The 20,419-nt window shown below is 34.8% G+C and overlaps 2 long non-coding RNA genes across 2 annotated transcripts in view; one reads left to right on the top strand and one right to left on the bottom strand.

The window, feature by feature from the left end:
• LOC105470418 (uncharacterized) overlaps positions 1 to 20,419 on the bottom strand; it is a 122,535-nt gene that overhangs the window by 23,569 nt on the left and 78,547 nt on the right. Inside the window, exons 4-8 of the long non-coding RNA XR_011620365.1 lie at positions 7,968 to 8,149; positions 6,705 to 6,851; positions 6,147 to 6,295; positions 5,445 to 5,531; positions 4,766 to 4,824 (exon numbers count right to left, since the gene is read on the bottom strand). This is a non-coding gene — a long non-coding RNA (uncharacterized lncRNA). The remainder of the gene's footprint in view (positions 1 to 4,765; positions 4,825 to 5,444; positions 5,532 to 6,146; positions 6,296 to 6,704; positions 6,852 to 7,967; positions 8,150 to 20,419) is intronic.
• On the top strand, positions 4,231 to 8,946 carry LOC139362069 (uncharacterized). Its single transcript, XR_011620368.1, has 4 exons — positions 4,231 to 4,255; positions 4,784 to 4,860; positions 7,803 to 8,006; positions 8,808 to 8,946. It is a non-coding gene; the product is annotated as an uncharacterized lncRNA (long non-coding RNA).

The following is a 20,419-nucleotide window of genomic DNA, read 5'->3' as shown; positions in this document are numbered from 1 at the left end:
CTGAAGGAGTTACAGTACAAAATCAAGAAAACTTCTGATATACAGGAGTTTGCCTCATTTTTTAACTTGGATTCTTTCTGCCATAGAAAATTCTGCATGATTTTCTTCAGAGAAGCACATGATGACAACCCCTCCATAGTCAGATCCAAGGGTCATTTTCTTGGTTAATATAAGAATCACACATAATAAAATCAAGGCAGATTCATAAAAATCTAACTAGGATCCAGATAATATTTGAATAGGCATGATGGCATATTTTTATTTAAGAAATTTCAAGCAAGGAGTAAAGAGAGTTAAAGAAGAAAAGAATACACCTTCTTAATCGAAAAATAATCTCAAATTCCATTCACTCCTAGAAAATAAAGCTCTGGCTTGTTCCCCTTTGCCTTGTTGCTAATAGTAGTCTTGAATAGTAGTCTTATTCTTTGTTAAGAAAGAAATTCTACTTTGGGGAAAATATTGAGAGTTTGAAATAGATTATTTTTAGATTAGCCAATTCCATTTTAAATTTCATTATTTGCTTTCACTTTATGGTAAAATTTAAGTTCAAATAGCATAGATTTCAATGCATTTTATCATCTGTTAAATGTAAAGAATTTATTTTGGAATGTTGACATGTTATTATAGCATTCTATAGATATGTTTCAGCATATATAGTAACAGATATTCTTCCAAATCCCTTTATCTTATGTAGAAAGGATGACATGGGTTTTTCCATGTCTATAGTGGTATTAAGATGTCAGTCAGTGTCAAATGCTATTTTAAATTTCTAGTATCCATTTTCTGTCTTGAATTCCTTTAATGCTGTGTATTTAGGTTGCACCTGAACATCTTCTAATCTTATAAGCTTGTGGCAGACTAGAAAGAAATACCATACATTTATTTATAGCCTCAACATAACATTGGACTGAATAGAAATATAAAACACACATGAAAAGAATGGTTTGCATTTTGGTGATATCACATGCTTTGCACCAAATGGGCACTTAAATATGCTTAAATGAATGAATGAATGATTAGTGTCTCAGGGCTGCATTAAAGACCATCAAGTTTAACCTTCTCAGTTTATCAAAGAAAAAAAGGTTGTCCAAAATATTTGCTCAAAAGTAAATACATTTCCCAAAGCATTATTAATTTCAGACCAAGTCAAAGAATGGGTCTGATAATAACCTCTGACTGGTTTTGTTCATATTAATTATGTTTAACATAGTTATATCCAACTACTCATATATATCCATTAAAACTTTGATTCATTCATCTATTTTTAAAAAATCTATTTTTTAAAAATCTCTGGGCATTCCCCAAGTACTAAGCATGACCCGAGGTACTGTGGATACAGGAGTGGGGGAAACATAGTCTTTCTGCATCAGTTGCTTGGAATCTGGCAGAGAGAAACATATGTATAACCTAATTGAAGGGGCAGATGTGCTATGACAAAGAAAGGGACAGTTTTATGAGTACCCAGAAGAAGGATACATTGGTTCTACCTGAAAAAAAAACAGTAACTGCTCCTCAGAAAAGATGAGTTGTTATTGGGTCTTAAGGTTAAGTAAGAATATGATGGCCTCAAAACATGCAAACAGGAACACACAGGCCCCAAATGTATGAACACTCAGAACATATTTGAGGAGATGTCATACATACAGAGGAGTGGCAGAGTTGAGGTTAGATATGGGCATCAAAGCCAGATTCTAGAGAATCTTGTAAGGGGCCAGACTTCAGAAGAAACAGAAACTTCAAAGGATATTTTAGTATCAGAACACAGATTTGTGTTTTTAAAAAATATCAGTTGACAGTGAGAAGGATGGATTTGTGATAACGGGGAGACTGAGGCAGCGAAAGGAGAAAAGAGGTCAATGCAAGACTCCAGATGGCAGATGATGAGGGTCTGGACAAAGAGTAAGAGAAACTAAGCCCTGGGTGTATGATTGGATCAAGCAAGAGATGAGGGGGAAGATTAAGGTAATTAAGGTCTGAGGGTTCTCTAGGACAACTTGTTGCATTAATTTTCTTTGCTGATATTCTTGAAAATATATAGACTAATTGCTTTAATCCAAGTAAAAGCCAAAATCCTTGTAACACTCTAGAAAACCTACATGATATGGCTCCTATTGCCTTGTTAACCCCATCTCCCACACCTTATCCCCCCTCACCACCAGCTCTGCTGCAGCCACACTGGCCTCCTTTTTTTCCCGCAAAAATGCAAGGCATAGTCCACCTTCGAACTTTCCTGACCCAATTGCCTGAAACTACAGTCTTCTCCTTCAGCATTAGTATCTCCCCTGCTTTAGGTTTTTCATAATTGTGGGTGTGTGTGTGTGTGTAGTTGTTGTCATCTTGCCCTAATAATTTGTTAACTCTGTGAGGACTAGGGTTGTTTTCAGGTTTTATTCACAATTATATCCCACATAGAAGAATAGAAGAATGTCCAATAGATATTCAATACATATTTGATTAATATTCCCTTAAGCAGAAACATTAATTAATGTTTCCAAAAATGTTAAGCAATGTTTCTAAATTTGACAATTTACATGTCTTCATTCCAGAACGGGGAATAGGAAAGGAAGGAATTTGCCTTTTACCATCTTCACTTACTTCCAGACAATGTGCTTGATGAGTCTATTTTTAGTTTAGTTCAGGCTTTCACCTCTGCCTCTTACATGGCTTTTAGAATTTGAACAATGTTGACTAGACTTATGGGTTCATATTAAAGGTTTTTATTTTTCATTGTCATGGAGTCTATCTTAAACCTTAACCCTTGAGAGTATTATTTAATTTATACTTCAAGTCTCTATATAAATTCACTCCCATCTCCCTTATAGAAATTTTCGTGGCCGGGCGTGGTGGCTCAAGCCTGTAATCCCAGCACTTTGGGAGGCCGAGACGGGCGGATCACGAGGTCAGGAGATCGAGACCATCCTGGTTAACACGGTGAAACCCCGTCTCTACTAAAAAATACAAAAAAAAAAAAAAAAATTAGCCGGGCGCGGTGGTGGGCGCCTGTAGTCCCAGCTACTCGGGAGGCTGAGGCAGGAGAATGGCGTGAACCCGGGAGGCGGAGCTTGCAGTGAGCTGAGATCCGGCCACTGCACTCCAGCCCAGGCGACAGAGCGAGACTCTGTCTCAAAAAAACAAAACAAAACAAAACAAAACAAAACAAAACAAAAAAAAACCACGAAATTTTCAAGCACACATTCTTCTTCGTTCACTTCAATGTCCCTATTACTACTCTCTGAAAATTTAAAATAAAGTAAATCCTCTTTTATTCTTCTATTACCATTTACTCTTCCATCTAGATACCTGTATCTAACCTCACAGTTACTCTTACAATCTGAGAATAAAGAAGAAAGTGCTATTATAAAGAGGATACACCTTACAACCTTATTTAGATGCTTCATAGTATACACTATTTTAATTTAAAATTAAATTAAAATTGAAACAAAGCCTGTTATCATAGTGTCAGAGGGAAGAAAGCACAATTATTGAGCTAATACTCTATGCCAAGGCCTGGAGCTAGGCAACCCTATACATATTATGTTACTACTTTGCACAGATCATACAGATCTATATAATGTAGTTGTAATTGACCTTTATATATATATATAGTTGAGGATAGTTAGGCTGAAAGAGGTTTGATAGCGTTCTGATGGTTAAATGGCTACTACATGGCAAGACAAAAATTTCAATCTAATTCAGATGCTAAAATTCAAACTTATTGTAAGGGATGGAAGAAATGTTGTGATAACGATTTTAGGCTATGTTATCTCTAACATTGCTTTGAGCATTAATATTCCGCGGGTCTAGAAATCCACACAGTGATATTTGCCTATGACTACAGTAATTCCAAAACAAAGCAACCTCAAATTAATATTTATTTTAACAACTAAGGTTAAGCAAAAGATAAACAAAATCATCTGAAAAATTTCTAAGAAGACAATAAAAGTATGACTCCGGAGCTGAAGAAGTGAAAAGTACAGTTCTTAATTACTTTTCCACCACATTCCAAGTCTATTTATGACAAGTGTTTGGAGTTTAAGTGACAAGATTTAGACAAGTGGACAAGCCATGGTTTAACTTAATATCATATCGAATATCAACAGAATGCATAGTATAAACTTGGGTACTCACTGCATGCCTTGTCATCACAAAGGCATGCTATTATTACCAAGTTAAGATGCGTAAGTGTGCTTGTACTCTGCCCTTCAGCTTCAAAGCAGAGTTGCTGTGGATCAAGACACCAACATTACAGTCACTGGTAATCCCAGTTAACTCCCACGCCCAGTGTGCTATCCCCATATACGGCAATGGCATGCCCTGTGATTCACAGCCAAGGGGCTCTTCAAATAAAGCAAGGTCTGGGAGGCCCATAGATCACGAACATTGAGCTCCACACAGGCAAGAGAGCAAATGTCCCATTCTTCTCATTTGCCAAATATGCCTCTCATGAAGTAAAGAATAAAGTTCCTTCTGAGATAATGCCCACCCCATTACCACAACAAATAGACTCCGAAGATTTAAAAAAAAAAAAAAATGGAACGTTTGAGCTTGAAGGGAAGTTGAAGTTACTTAACACACTCTCCTTGATTTATGTGATCATAAGTAAGTACGTGGCCAGCATAAAGGTGCAGTGAAGTTGAAGATGAATCAGGGCCCCAATTGTCTTTCTTTTCATCTCTTTCTGAGGGTGATATTACAAAATGGTTAAGAGCTCTATATTAGGGTATAATACTCATGATTTTTGCAATTCTGCTTCTGTTTATCTTACCTGTATGAATGATTCTAGGTCTGTTATTTGCATCTCCTTGGTGAAGATTAAATAGGATGCTGCATGAAAGGTATTGCCATCAGAATTCATACAAGGTGGGTGTTTAATAAAAGCTAACTATAGATATAAATTTTATTATTTATTCTCAATATCAAACATAACATGAATTTTTATTAATAAGGGAAAAATAGGAAGAGTAGTTTATGCCTTTGTTCTTTTGGGGTATTACTTTATTCTGTATGTATTGTAAGAAACTCCTGAGATCCCCCAATGTGCCTATGGATGCTTGACCCAGCATTTCCATCATTAACCAGCATCACTCTTCCCACAGGCTGCAGAAAGTCCAATTAATTTCAATTAAATTAAAATTTAAATCTAATTAAAGTAATTAAATGTAGTAATTTACCTACATTTGTAAAATGTGGTAACTAGATTTATCAAACAGCCATAACATATAGCACAACATTACACTTAGAACAAATCCTAGTGAAGTTTGGTAAACATGTCTCCTCCTTCCTCTTCTAAAACTTTATTCCCTTCTTTTGAGTCTGGCTCTTACTGAACCACATAAGCTGAGGTTCCCCTCCATTCCAGGAACATTTGCAACTTCCCTGTATTACATCTCACTGACTTTGAATAAGCAAAACATTGGAGGCCTGAAAAAGACCAACAGACTCACCCTCAGATGTCGTAATTCATAACAGAACAATATGTGAGCTTTCCCAGGGTCACTTGTATTATTTGATGGTTTAGCAGAGAAATCATCCTTCAGTTGTAGAATTTTAAGTAAGAAAAATAGAGGAATATATTTTGAGGCAAATTGTTTTTCTAGTTCCTCCCAGAAAATGTCATTTCAAGATCTGCTTACTCTGTTGATGATGTCAGGCAAAATTATGGGAAAAAAAAAAAAAAAACTTTGTAAAGCTGAAAATGAAATGACCTTCCTGGATGTTTAATTTGCTGTTTTATGATTCAGTCCCCTGAATAAAACTAACGCTACTAGGCATTTATCTCAAAAACAATGAAAGAATGAATGCGGTCTTCTCCATGACACTCTATGGCAAGACAGCTCATGAGCCTGTACTGACTTTAAGTCAGCCCAACAATTCAGCACTTGCTATATGCAAGACATGCTAGGCATCATGGGAATAGAACAAATTTTTTTTTGGTCAAGTGACATGAACTCAGTGGCTTTTCTCAGTAAGATTTAACCTTATTTACATATTGCCCCCCAATTTTTTTTCTTTATTGGTAGACATCAGTACCTACTACATTGAATTATGTTGTCAATTGTGTCTGCCTTCCTCATTAGATAAGCCGTCCCTCCACGGCAGGCACCATTTGCTAGATGCATCTGTAGGCCCAACACTTAACATAGTACCTGGTTCTTAGTAAATGCTCGTTGATACCTAGGCCTGAAAGTCCCAACACTGTATTGCCCAGAGCTGATAAGCAGGTGCCAGTGAATGAATTCTCTGGGTTTAAAGGCCCACTTCCAAAAAGAAGAAATTAAGTTACCATAATGAAGCCCTGGAGTCAAAACAGAAATTTAACACATGTTAATTATTATCTATGTGTTTCAAGGTAAAGTTTAAGACACATTGTTAATATGTTTCTACTCTACAGATTAATATTTAAAGACATAATAATGTAAAATAACATCACCCACATACTCTTTCCTGAAAAAATAAAATTATATGTAACACAATGCAAAATTCTATAAAACAATTATTTAAAATTAGGGTGTACTTTCGTTATTTTATTCCTGGTAAGATTGATAATATCTTACTAGATTTAAGGACTTCAGGCTTTAAAAAAAATACTTTTTTCTCCTAAAAACCTTGGAAATTGTGGATTTGCCAGTTGATTTTCATGTGAATTATGAACATTTTTGAAGTACAGGTGCTCTTTATGGCTAAAAGTCATTAGAGAAAATTACCTTATCATAGCATCTATACATAACAAGGGAATGAATTCAGATAATTTCTTTATGTTTGAAATCCTAATATCCTCATGCCATTTTAATATCTCAGCTCTCTCTGGTTTGTAGTCTTTCTTCTCACCTCATTCTGTTCAAAAATTGTCACTAAAATATAATTTAAGAACATGTTTATTTAAATGATCATTTCCTTAAAAAGTACTAAAACCCTCTTTGAATTTACAAAAAGAAAAAACACCTCCCCTTTTCTACCTGTAAGTTAATAGAGCCTAAAATGAATCAATTTTTCTTTGAGCTCATAAAAGCATATCAAATTCCCAATGCAAGCAATACTTATTTCACTTCTATATTGTATACAACATCACTTGTGATTACTGGTTATTTTTTTAAGTGGAATATTCTTTTTCCTCAGTTGACTTGAAAGCATACCTTTCCTTGAATTTTTACATTCATTTTGACATTAAAATGAAATATAATTTCTTTTGAACACACTTCAAAGAACACTAGCATTGTAAGAAAAGTAACTGTCTTCAATTATACTTGGAAATATTTGCCATCCTTTCACCTTGAATCAGTGACTTAACTTTACCTTACTCAAACAGATGCAACAATTGCTCTGGTGTTAGTACTACAAAAGTGTTCACAGAGAGTATGTAAGCTTCTATATATGTTTTTGTGAGTATTCTATTTTTCTTCAGTCTATTACTTGAGTCATTTCATTGTTGCCAATGTTGCCAAAATATTGGGATTCCTGGAACATTTTGATGTTTTAAGGCACAAACAAGATAGAATATCTAAAATCAGTACTATTCTGGAAAATTTTTCAATCTGATTTAAGAATAACAACACAAAGAAATAATAAATAATGTTTTGTAGAGAAATCTTCACAATAACAGCTGACAAGATAGCCCAGTATTGGCCACTGAATTTATACCCCTTGCTCAGAAAAAAAGAAGCACTATGACTACTTGAATAATAATAAATATCCATAATTACTACTTATCTGCCAATCAACTATTGTCAGTTGTGTATGTATTTTAGGAGGAAGAAGACTGTTATTCTAAAAGTATAAATTTGCTAACTTTTCTTGTATTCAAGTTGCAGAGAAAACTCTTATGTGAACAGCATGGTGGCTAGGCCCAGACTGGCAGCAGTCACTTTCATCAGGGCTTTGAAATAATGCATCATGTGACCACACAGCTCCACAGGCTAGTCCTCCTTATAAAGCTTCAATGTGACTGGGACTATACAATTCCTACTTACCATAATATAATTTGTGGTCCAGGAAACAAGAAACCGGAGGTAACGTTGAAAGTTGAACATGATATCTAGATCATAGATGCAGGTGATACAGCTTGCTAAAGTTAGAGTTCCAAGTTCTGTGATTGGGAGTAATGAAGCTCAGCAAGCTCCTTCTTGGGACAGAGATATTGCAGGACTTTTCCCTGGAAAAGTAGAACACCACTGCCACCAATCAAGCATGACTGTTCTGGGGAACTGGGAGTTCTGAGGAGCCACACCCAGTTCACATCAATAGGCCTGCTGGGTGTTGCTAAGAATACATCCTTCTAGCTTATCCCAGTGCACTATAACTTCTAAAAGAAAAATTTACAAATGGGCCGGGCGCAGTGGCTCACGCCTGTAATCCCAGCACTTTCGGAGGCCGAGGCAGGTGGATCACCTGAGGTCAGGAGTTCGAGACCAGTCTGGCCAACATGGTGAAACCCCGTCTCTACTAAAAATATTAGCCAGGCGTGGTGACAGGCACCTGTAATCCCAGCTACTTGGGAGGCTGAGTCAGGAGAACTGTTTGAACCCAGGAGGCAGAGGTTGCAGTGAGCCGAGATCACGCCATTGCACTCCAGCCTGGGGACAAGAGCAAGTCTTTGTCTCAAAAAAAATATATATATGTATACATATATTTTTATATATTTATATATTTAAATGTAATATATATTTATATGTAATATATTTTTATATATTTATATTTAAATATATATTTATATATTTTATATATTTTAAATATATTTTTTAATATATATATAAATGAATTTGACCTTTCCATATTGTCTAACCCACTAAATGTTTTCCTTTTGTTTATAGGTATATATTAATGATATACAATACAATTTTAATACAAGGAGGAAAATAGTACATATGTGAACATGAAGTAAATGACCATCTAATACCAGCTCTATTTCTGGATGGCTCTCTGTATCACAAGATTCGAATTGAAATTCATGTCAAAACATGTGTGTGTCTCATAAAAATTTAATAATACTTATTTTATTAGGAGAGTCCAGGATATCCTCAGGAGACATTAGATTCAATCTGGAGTTTAGGGTTCCAAAATGAAACAGGACACAGCTATGTGTTATGGGACTGCTACTAATAGGAATAGAACTAACAGCCCACGTTATCTTCCCCCAGAAGTGATTGGGCTGGATTAGAACTGTCCCAGTTTGATCTTGTAGGATTCAAATAGCTTTTAAATTATCTTTATTCTAAGGCAATGCAACCAAAAGTCAAGGACATTTGGTTTCACACTGGGTTTTGCCATGAGCTAGCTTTAAAACCTTATAAATTAATTTCTTCATTTATTCAATAGTTTATTGACTGCCAACTCTGTGTCAGACACTGTTCATTACTGGAGATAGAGTCAAACAAATGCTACAAGATCCCTGCCCTCATGAACCTTATGATCAAACAGGGATGACAACTATTAAATATTATCACATAATATACAATAAATACTATAAGCAAAAATTACAGTCAGTTTGGGATTCTAACAAGGGGCCTGTTGAGTTAGGGAAGGCCTTTCTGAGATAGTGACATTTAAACCAACAGTTCTAAATTTTGCACATTAGAATCACCTGGGGAGCTGTAAGAACTATGAGTGTCTGGCTCTACTCCAGATAAAAAGAACTGAAGCTAAAAATGAGGTCTGGGTAGTAGCATGTATTAAAATTTCTCCTGAGTGGTTATGATTTATGGCCAGCATTGAGGGCCACTGATTTCAGCAGATACTGGAAAGCAGGAAGAAGCTGAGTAAAAAGAAAAAAAAAAATGTTTTCAAGACAGAAAAGCCCACCTTTGGCAAAGCACAGGAAACAGCCTGCCACATTTAGGAATTAGAAGGCAGGCAGTGAGAAATGGACGAGGCAGGGACTCTGGAGCTGGGTCCCTATGTGAGCAATTTGAAAGATTTGGAGTTTTGTCATAAGTACAATGGAAACCTACTAAACATTTAGCAGGGAATTGACGTGACCAGTTGTTAGTGATCACTGTAGCTCCTCTGTAAAAAAAAAAGTATTGGTTAATAAGGAGATGAGAGAGGATGACGATGGCTTGCACTGGACTTGTAACAGTAGAGATGGAGAGAGAATTATATTAAGCTGTTTCAGAAGTAGAGCTGATGTTTTGCTGAATAAAACAAATGAAGGTGAAGGAGAAGTGTGAGAAAAGGTTCCCAGGTTTATGGTTGGAACAGCTGGGCAAAAGAATGCACATTTGCTGAGATATTTAACACCCAAGGAGAAGATGAGGGGTTGGTTTGTACCTGTAAATGTAAGATACCCGTGAAACATTCGAGTAAAGGTGTCAAGTAGGCTGTTGGATATATGGGTCTTAGGAAACTGTCTAGAGATGCTAATTTAGAAGTCAGATGCATATATATAGTATTTGAAGTCATGTGTGGTATAAAAGCCTGGAGAGAGCATAAGAGAACCAGGTAGTTTCAATATCTTTTTAATTATTATTAAATGAAAGAACTGGATATGACCAGTGGTTCTCAAACTTCAATGTGCCTCAGAGTCATCCATAGAGAGTGTTACAACATTCATTGTTTTAATCGGAAACATTCAGTTTCTGATTTTGTGGGTCTGAAATGGAGCCTGTGAGTTTGTATCTCTAACAAGTTTCCCAGATTACACTAACGCTTCCGGTAGAGGCCAGACTTGAGTGCGAGATGATCTAAGATTTCACTTCCTTCTCTGTTATTCTACAGTAACAACACTGTGTCATCTGCAAAAATACACAGGAAAACTTGTCCAAATACCAGATAGAGACTTCATTATTGTAAGATGAAAGGATTTTAAAATGAAAAGATAGAGATATGATCATAGGAAAGGTAGGTTAAAAGATGTTTTATGTCTTCATAATTTGTTTTCAAAATGTTGACTAAATAGAAAACTTGACAAATATATATTGAGTATATTCTTCATGCAAAACATTTTATAGCAAGATGAATCTCTAACTGTCTCAAAGTAAGGTGTATACATTGTCCTGTTAGTGTTGCAGTTGTTTTTGAGGAACATGAGGAAGTTTAGAGATTTCATTTGTTTAAGCATCATTCTTTTGTACATTGCAAAAGGAGCCTGAAATATAACGACAAGGGAGAGGAGCACCTCAGACCACAATGTAGACATTTTGCATCCTGCACACACACATTCATGCAAGATCAATTACTATTGTGAGAATATTGTTTTACTTTACTCTTACTATTATTATTTCAAAGAGAAGAGGTAGTCTGCCCCCATTTTCTTATCTCCCAGTGAGAGAGGGCATAAGTCTTAGGTGATATCCAGTCACGATCCTACCTCATTTGAGGTGTCTTCAATGTGACATCCAAATACAGTTCCTAACCTCAGTGAATGGGTTGACTTCTCTCTATTCTCTAGCAGAAATAGTATGCTGTAAATAAGCAGATTTCTGGACAATGAGGGTCTTCTCATGGGAGTTATGCCAGCATTACACAACCTGTTCCCTTGCTGAATAACAAGTGAAGGGGCGTAAAATCTTGGTGACACTTAATGTTTCTGAAATCATTCATTTCCCACGAAAAAAGGTATTACTTTTTATAGGTCTTCAGTCTATTAATTTTAATTATGAAGTCTTCAGCCTCATAAAGGGAAATTTGACTGAGGTATCCTGTTACGTAAGATTAAGTATTTGACGAAGGTGTGGAAACATAATTAACAGAATGTTCTGAACAAAAATAATGAAACTTAGCAGAGGTACAGGATATATATATATACACACACACACACACACACATATATACACATATATACATATATGATATGTAAATAGATGTAAACACAATGTTTTTGAAACTAGGTAGGTGTGCTAGTTCAAGTCCTCTGAGAAACAGATGTCAAGATAGGATTAGATATACAAGAGATTTACTGGAAATACAGGTATAAGAGTCCCATTCCCCTTTCCTATCTAATAAACAATAACCCCACTCCTAATTCTTGTATAGTAATATTCTTTCCAACGATTACATTTCAGATGGAAAGAAGATCATTTTTTAGCTGCATTAGTAAAAATACAACCTGAGTTCCAAATTCCTAGCACATTGTGCTATATATTTTACATGTACTATGTCATTTGATTCTCACAACAAACATTTATAGGGGAGGAGGGGATATTTGTATCCTCATTTAACAGATTTAAGCAGTTTACTTAAACGCTACAGCTAATAAACATTTAGGTTTTAGTCTAGATATTCTGTTACCATAGCCACCCATTCCCTTAAACTGATTTGTCTCCTTAAACAAATGAGAAAATCAGTAAATCTATAAACAAGCATTTTAGGTACCTACTATATTCTCAGTGCTGCGGAGAATACTAACAAAAAACAAGGATTCTTCGCTTCTATGGCCTTTTAATGCAAGGTTGCAACCAGGAAGACACATCTTTCACAGACAAATTTTATAAGAGACTGTGTATCATTAAGTTCTATATTATTCGGCCTATTCTGGAAGTACTGTCAGAATTCAGAGGAAAAAATGTTAACTAAGTACTGAAGTGAAACAGAGCAGGATTCCTAAGGAGATAGGATTGGAACCCTTTAGATCGTGCATAGAGTTTAAATTGGCAGGGAGTGCATGAGAAGACCTTACAGCCCAAGAGAAAAACAGTAACAAAACTTTAAGGGCAAAACTGAGTGCCATAGTTTTAGGATTTTAAGGGGTCGAAGACACAAGACAGGCAGCATATCTATCCGATTACAGTGAAAGGTTAATTTTGGAAAGCCAGGTGTTCTATAAATGTTCTCCAAGTAAGTAAATCAATGAATACATGGATGACTAAATGATGACTATATTTCCAAAATTATAAAAGGACAAATTGTTAAGATTAAATTATCACTTTACATTTAATTCCTTCTGTCTTTTTTCCCCTATCTTTAATGATTAAATGCTGTTAAAAAGTTAAAACAGAAAATGAAATCTCTAAAGTATACCTTCTATTTTGACTGGTTTTACTTCCAAATACACCATTAAAAATCAGAAACCTAGAACCCTAAGAGAAAATGCTGCTTTATCTATTTCTCTGATTTCACCCACTCTGTGATTTTAATGGGAAAAGAAGTCATTAGTAATCTCCCTTATTGAAGCTGAATCTTAAAAAGAAAATTTCTCCCAAGGGACGGGCAATATCAGGGAAATATGAAAAACATAAGGGAACAAAATGAATTACACATTTTTAATGGAAAAAGAAACCTGAACGCCCAAGTATTTTCTTTTAAATAAATTGAGAAACATTCCCCATATATATGTGGGAAGTTAATGGTAACTTGATAGGTCAATTTAAAATTTATAATGTGAAGCATTGTTCCAGGCTTGAAGGAATTGGGGTCAGAGAATACAAACTCTTTCTTTATCAAGCAATAGATCATGCAATGACAGCCTGTGCGAACAAGCAGCATCTTCACAATCTCAAGGCTATACACAAGAAGGTCAGCATGTGGCACAGCATTCTTTGTTTCCTATCTCCAATCAAGCTTAGAATGTTTTGTGCGTAACAATGTGAGAAAGAAAGAAAAAAAAACTTAAAAGTGATCTTTGCCGTGACGGAAAATCTCCCTTAGCATTGTTGAAAAAAATCACTACTATTCAATTTGCACTATTCATTCGGTCAATTCTCCACCCCTACTAATGAAACATCCAGCAAAAATGGATGCAGGTGAAAAGAAAATTCAAACCCTTCAAACCTCATACTCCCTGACACTATGAAGCCAATGACAGAAAATGCAATTAGTGAATTAGGAAATTTGTTAAAAGAACCTCTTAACCAATCAAGTTCAATATTTCCAGGCCTGGGACATCAGCTGTGGTATTGCTTTGTTAGCAAGGATTCTCAAGACAACATGAGACAGTAATACCCAATTAAACCATTTTAAAAGGCCAGGTACAGTGGCTCATGCATGTAGTTTCATTGCTTTGGGAGGCCAAGGCAGGAGAATCACTTGAGGCCAACAGTTTGAGACCAGCTCAGGCAACATAGTGAGACCCCGACTCTACAAAAAAAAAAAAAAAAATAGCAGAATGTGGTAGTGTGTACTTGTAGTCCTGGCTATTCAGGAGGCTGAGATGGGAGGTTCACTTGAGCCCAGGAGTTCAAGGCTGCAGTGAGCTATAATTATATCACTGAACTCCAGCCTGGGCAATAGAGCAAGACCGTATCTCCAAAAAAATAAAATTAAAATTAAAGCCATTTAATAAGAAAACACATTATATTTTCCTAACCAGAGAATCTCCAATGGCTATTTAGATTGATGGAAAGACAAATAAGTCGTCTTATGATATCTCCCAAAGTGTGTTAAATGAAACCCTGATTCCATTAGATGTTTACAGCTCTGACAGAATGAAATGGTTCTGTGATTAAAAGTCTGGGAGAAACAAAATGGCTTTACAACTGGGTTTCTCTGACTCCTTCATATGATGATGTGCACTATTAAAATCAAGGGGAAATAGTATGTGGTATTTTCCCAATTTGCTTGACTGAAGAACCCGTTTTTAATGGAGCATAAGATAAACATCCTGATAGTCTGGTTTAGGCATTTTTTTTTTAAGGAGGAGGAAGAAGAACAAGAAACCACTAATGATGAGGCAGTTCATTTTACTTTTTTACATTCCAACTTTATTTTAGATCATGTGTTACATGTGCGGGTTTGTTATATAGGTAAATTGTGTGTTGCTGGGATCTGGTGTGCAAATTGTGTTATCACCCAGGTAGTGGGCATAGTATTTGATAGGTAGTTTTTCAATCTTTACCCATCTGCCAACCACCACCCTCAAGTAGGCCCCAGGGTTGTTCTCTTCTTTGTGTCCTTATGTACTCAATGTGTAGCTCCTACTTATAAGTGAGAACATGCAATATTTGGTTTTCTGTTTCCTTTCTTAATTCACTTAGGATAATAACTTTCAGCTGCATCAATATTGCTGCAAAGGACATGACTTTGTTCTTTTTATGGCTGCATAGTATTCCACAATGTATATATGCCACATTTTCTTTATCCAGTCCACTATTAATGGGCATCTAGGTTAATTCATCCACAATCTTTGCTATTGTGAATAGTGCTGAGATGAACATATGGGTGCATGTGTCTTTATGACAGAACAATTTATATTCATCTGGGTATATGCCCAGTAATAAGAATGCTGGGTAAAATAGTAGTTCTGTTTTAAGCTTTTTGAGAAATCTCCAAACTGCTCTCCACAGTAGTTGAACTAATTTACATTGCTACCAGTAGTGTATAAGTGTTCTCTTTTCTCTGCGACCTTGCCAGCATCTGCTGTTTTCTAACTTTTGAATAATAGTCACTCTGACTGGTGCAAGATGGTATCTCATGGTTTTGATTTGCATTTCTCTAATGATTAGTGATGTTGAGCATTTTTTTCATATGCTTATTGCCCATGTGTATGTCTTCTTTTGAGAAGTGTCTGTTCATATCCTTTGCCCACATTTTTATAGGGTTGTTTGTTTTCCTCTTGTAGATTTGTTTAAGTTTTTTAGAGATTCTGGATATTAGACCTTTGTCAGATGCATAGTTTGCAAAAATGTTGCCCCATCCTATAGGTTGTTTACTCTTTTGATAGTTTATGCTGTGCAGAAGCTGTTTCATTTAATTAGGTCACATACAACAATTTTGTTTTGTTGTAATTGTTTTTAGAGTCTTTATCATAAAGCCTTTGCCAGGGCCTATGTCCAGAATGGTATCTCCTACATTTTCTTCTAGGATTTTTATAGTTTTATAATTTTAGGTTTTACATTTAATTTTTAAATCCATCTTGAGTTAACTTTTGTAAATGGTGAAAGGTAGAAGTCCAGTTTCAATCTTCTGCAAATGGTTAACTAGTTATCCCAGCACCATTTACTGAATAGAGAGTCCTTTCCCCATTGCTTATTTTTTCCAGGTTTATCAAAGATTAGATGGTTGTAGATGTCCAGCTTTACTTCTGAGTTTTCTAACTTGTTCCATTAGTCTATATGTCTGTTTTTATACCAGTACCATGCTGCTTTGCTTACTGTAGCCTTGTAGTATAGTTTGAAGTCATGTAACATGATGCATACCACTTTGTTCTTTTTCTTAGGATTGCTTTGGCTATTTGGGTTCTTTTTTTGGTTCTATATGAATTTTAGAATTTTTTTTCCAAATTCTATTTAAAAAAGTCCTTAGTAATTTAATAGGAATATCACTGAATATGTAAATTGCTTTGGACAGTGTGGCCATTTTAACAGTAATGATTCTTCCTATTCATGAGCATGAAATTTTAAAAATTTGTTTGTGTCATCTCTGATTTTGTTCAGCAGTGTTCTGTAATTCTCATTGTTGAGATGTATCTCCTCTTTGGTTAACTGTATTTCTAGGTATTTTATTCATTTTGTCGTTATTGTGAATGGAATTGCACTCTTGATTTAGCTCAAAAGTTGGATGTTATTGATGTATAGAAATGCTACTGATTTTTATACAGTGATTTTGTATCCAAAAATTTCATTGAAGTCATTGATCAGATCTTCTATTAAGTTCTTTTTATTTCTTACTCTTGCCTGGTTGCTCCGGCTAAGACTTCCAGAACCATGTTGAATAGGAGTGGTGAGAGTGAGCATCCTTGTCTTGTCTTGGTTCTCAAGGAGAATGCTTCCAGCTCTTTCCCATTCAGTACAACATTGGCTGTGGGTTTATAATAGATAGCTCTTATTATTTTGAGGTATATTCCTTTGATGCCTAGTTTGTTAAGAGTGTTTAACATGAAAGGACATTGAATTTTATCAAAAGCCTTTTTGGTGTCTATGGTGATGATTTTGTGGTTTTCGGTTTCAGTTCTGTTTATGCAATTAATCACATTTATTGATTTGCATACATTGAACCAATTCCAGTTATAAAGTCTATTTTATCTTGATGATTAACTTTTTGATGTCTGCTGGATTTGGTTTGTTAGTATTTTGTTGAGGAGTTTTGCACTTAGGTTCATCAGACATACTGCCTGAAGTTTCCTTTTTCATTGTGTCTCTGCAAGTTTTTTTATATCAAAATGATACTAGAGTCATAGAATGAGTTAGGAAGGAGTCCCTTTTCCTAGATTATTAAAAATAGTTTCAGAAAAACTTGTACCAGCTCTTCTTCATACATCTGATAGAATTCAGCTGTAAATTTGCTGGTCCAGGGCTTTTTCTGGTTGGTAGCTATTTTGTTACTGATTCAACTTCAGAACTTGTTATTGGTCAGTTTAGGGTTTTAATTTCTTCCTTGTTCAATCTTGGGTTATTTTATCTTTCCAGGAATTTATTAGTTTCTTCTAGATTTTCTAGTTTGTGTGAATAGAGCTGTTGTGTGCATAAGTCTCTGAGAGTTTTTTGTATTTCTGTGGGGCCAGTGGGAATGTCCCCTTTGTCATTTCTGATTGTGTTTATTTGGATCTTCTCTCTTTTTAAAATTAGTCTAGCTAGAGGTCTATCAATCTTATTTATTCTTTCAAAAAACCAAATTGTGGTTTCATTAATCTCTCATATGGACTTTTGCATCTCAATTTCATTCGGGTCAGCTCTGATTTTCGTTCTTATCTTCTGCTAGCTTCAGAATTGGTTTTTCTAGTTTCTCTAGGTGTAATGTTAGGTTCTTAATTTGAAATCTTTCTATCTTTTTTTTTACATGGGCATGTAGTGCTATAAACTTTCTTCTTAACATTGTTTTAGCTGTGTCCCAGAAATTCTACTATGGTGTTTGTCTGTTTTCATTAGTTTCAAAGAATTATATTATTTCTGCCTTAATCTCATTGTTTAACCAAAAGTCATTCAAGAGCAAATCATTTAATTTCTATATAATTATATGATTTTGAGAGATCTTCTTTGTATTAATTTCTGTTTTGTTGTGCTGAGGTTCAATAGTGTGGTTGGTATGATTTCAGTTTGTTTGTTTTTTTAATTTGTTGAGAACTGCTTTATGGCTGAGTGTGTCATCAATTTTAATATGTCACATGTGAATGAGAACAATGTATGTTCTGTTGTTGTTGAGTGAAGTATTCTATAGATGTCAATTAGGTATAATTGGTCAAGTGTTAAGTTCAGGTCCTTAATATCTTTGTTAATTTTCTGCCTTGATAATCTGTCTAATATTGTCAGTGGGGTGTCAAAGTCTCCCACTATTATTGTGTGGTTATCTAAGTCTCTTTGTAGGTCTCCAAGAACTTGTTTTATGAATCTGGGTGCTCCACGTGTGGGGGATATATATATATATATATATTATATATATATATATATTATATATATATATATTTTATATATATATATATATATATATATATATAAGCCTTCTTATAGGATTGAGCCCTTTGTCATTATGTAATGACTTTCTTTGTCCTTTTTGATTATTGTTGTTTTAAAGTCTGTTTAGTCTGAAATAAGAATAGCAACCAATTTCTCCTCTTTTTTGTTTTCCATTTGCTTGATAGATCCTTCTCCATCCCTTTGCTTTCAGCCTATGGGTATCATTGGATATAAGATGGGTCTCTGGAAGATAGCCTACAGTTGAGTCCTGCTTCTTTATCCAACTTTCCACTCTGTGCCTTTTGTGTGGGGGCATTTAGCCCATTTACATTCAAAGTAAATATTGATATGTGCAGATTTGATCCTGTCATAGTGTTGTTAGTTGGTTGTTATGTAGACTTGATTGTGTAGTTGCTTTATAGTGTCAACGGTCTATGTACTTAAGTGTGTTTTTGTGGTGGTCAGTTATGGCCTTTGATTTTTATGTTTAGCACTCCCTTAGGGACATCTTGTAAGGCAGGTCTGGTGGTGAATTTCTTTAGCATTTGCTTGTCTGAGAAGGAACTTATTTCTCCTTGCTTGAAAGCTTAGTCTGGTTAAATGTAAATTATTGGTTGGAATTTCTTTTCTTTAAGGATGCTGAATACAGGCCCCAATACTTTCAATCTTACAGGGTTTTTGCTGAAAAGTCTGTGTTTAGAATGAAGGGGTTCCCTTTGTAGGTGGCCTACCACTTCTCTTTAATTGCCTTTAACATTTTTTCTTTCATGTTGACCTTGGAGAATATGATGACAGTCTTGGGTATAGTTGTTTTGTATAGTATCTCACAGGGCTTCTCTGAATTTCCAGAGTTTGAATATTGACTTCTCTAGTGAGGTTGAGAAAGTTTTCACGGGCAATATCATTAAATATGTTTTCAAACTTGCTTGCTCCCTCTCCCTCTCTTTCAGGGATGCCAGTGAGTCACAGGTTTGGTCCTTTACATCATCTCATGTTTCTTGGATGTTTTGTTCAGTTTTAAAATTCTTTTTTCTTTATTTTTCGCTGACTGAGTTGAGTCAAAGAACTGGCCTTCAAGCTCTGATATTCTTTTCTCAGCTTGGTCTATTCTGCTGTTAATACTTTTGATTGCATTATGAAATTCCTGTAGTTCTTCAGCTCTAGTTTGGTTCTTTCTTAAAATTGTTTTTTTGTCTTTTAGCTCTTGAATCATTTTACTGGACTCGTTAGATTCCGTGGATTGAATTTCAACTCTCTCCTGAATCTTGATGATACTAATTGCCACACAGCTTCTGAATTCTATGTTGCCATTTCAGTCATTTCAATCTGGTTAAGAGCCATTAGTGGGGAGCTAGTGTGGTCATTTGGAGGTAAGAAGACACTCTACCTTTTACTGTTCAGGCAATTCATTTTAAATCCACTCAAATAATTTTGTGATTTTTCTTTTTTGTTTAATTTAAAATGAAAATTAAAAATTCTTTAATACCAATTACATTTGAATGTGGCAAGCATAATGCTTTTTTAAGGTTCTATGTTTTTCTAGCTTTCTTTTGAGTTTCCCCAAACATTCTGGAAATACAAAAATATTTTTCTTAAAGTAGAATTTTTTGTGCAAACTCAAACAGTAGAAAACATAAAGTGACATACCTGTAAATTAAATTCTTCAGCAGAAAAATTGTTTAAAATAGAAAAAAAAAGTACCATAAAGCATGTCAGAACTTGAAAAAATGTGGCTATTTTGCTACCCTTAAACTTAAAGTATCATCTTAACAAAACCATCCAAAACTAAAATTTATTATTTACATTAGTTGTTAATGAATAAAAATTAAAACTACTCGACTATAATCTGAGCACAGATATTTACTGTCTTTGAATATGTTAACCTAAAAATTTCTAGCATCATATGCTCTCTATAAAATGAGATGAAACTAAGTCTACGTATTTATACTATTTTGAAAAATAATACATATATTGCATACCTTTTATAATATTAATTATATCAGAAAATTATCCTGAAAATTTATCTTTTTAATAAAATTTTGAATATTTTACAAGAATATCCAATAAGAATCAACTGCTTTAAAAAATTTTTAATTTTCCCACAATGACTTCAAAGATGAAATGAGTGAGCTGATCTATCTGAAAACAGCTGAGAAAGAAGA

The sequence above is a fragment of the Macaca nemestrina genome, chromosome 2 (assembly GCF_043159975.1).
Source record: "Macaca nemestrina isolate mMacNem1 chromosome 2, mMacNem.hap1, whole genome shotgun sequence".
Classification (NCBI taxonomy): Eukaryota; Metazoa; Chordata; class Mammalia; order Primates; family Cercopithecidae; genus Macaca; species Macaca nemestrina.
The sequence above is the reverse complement of the archived record's forward strand: the minus strand, read 5'-3'. Positions and strand labels throughout refer to the sequence as shown.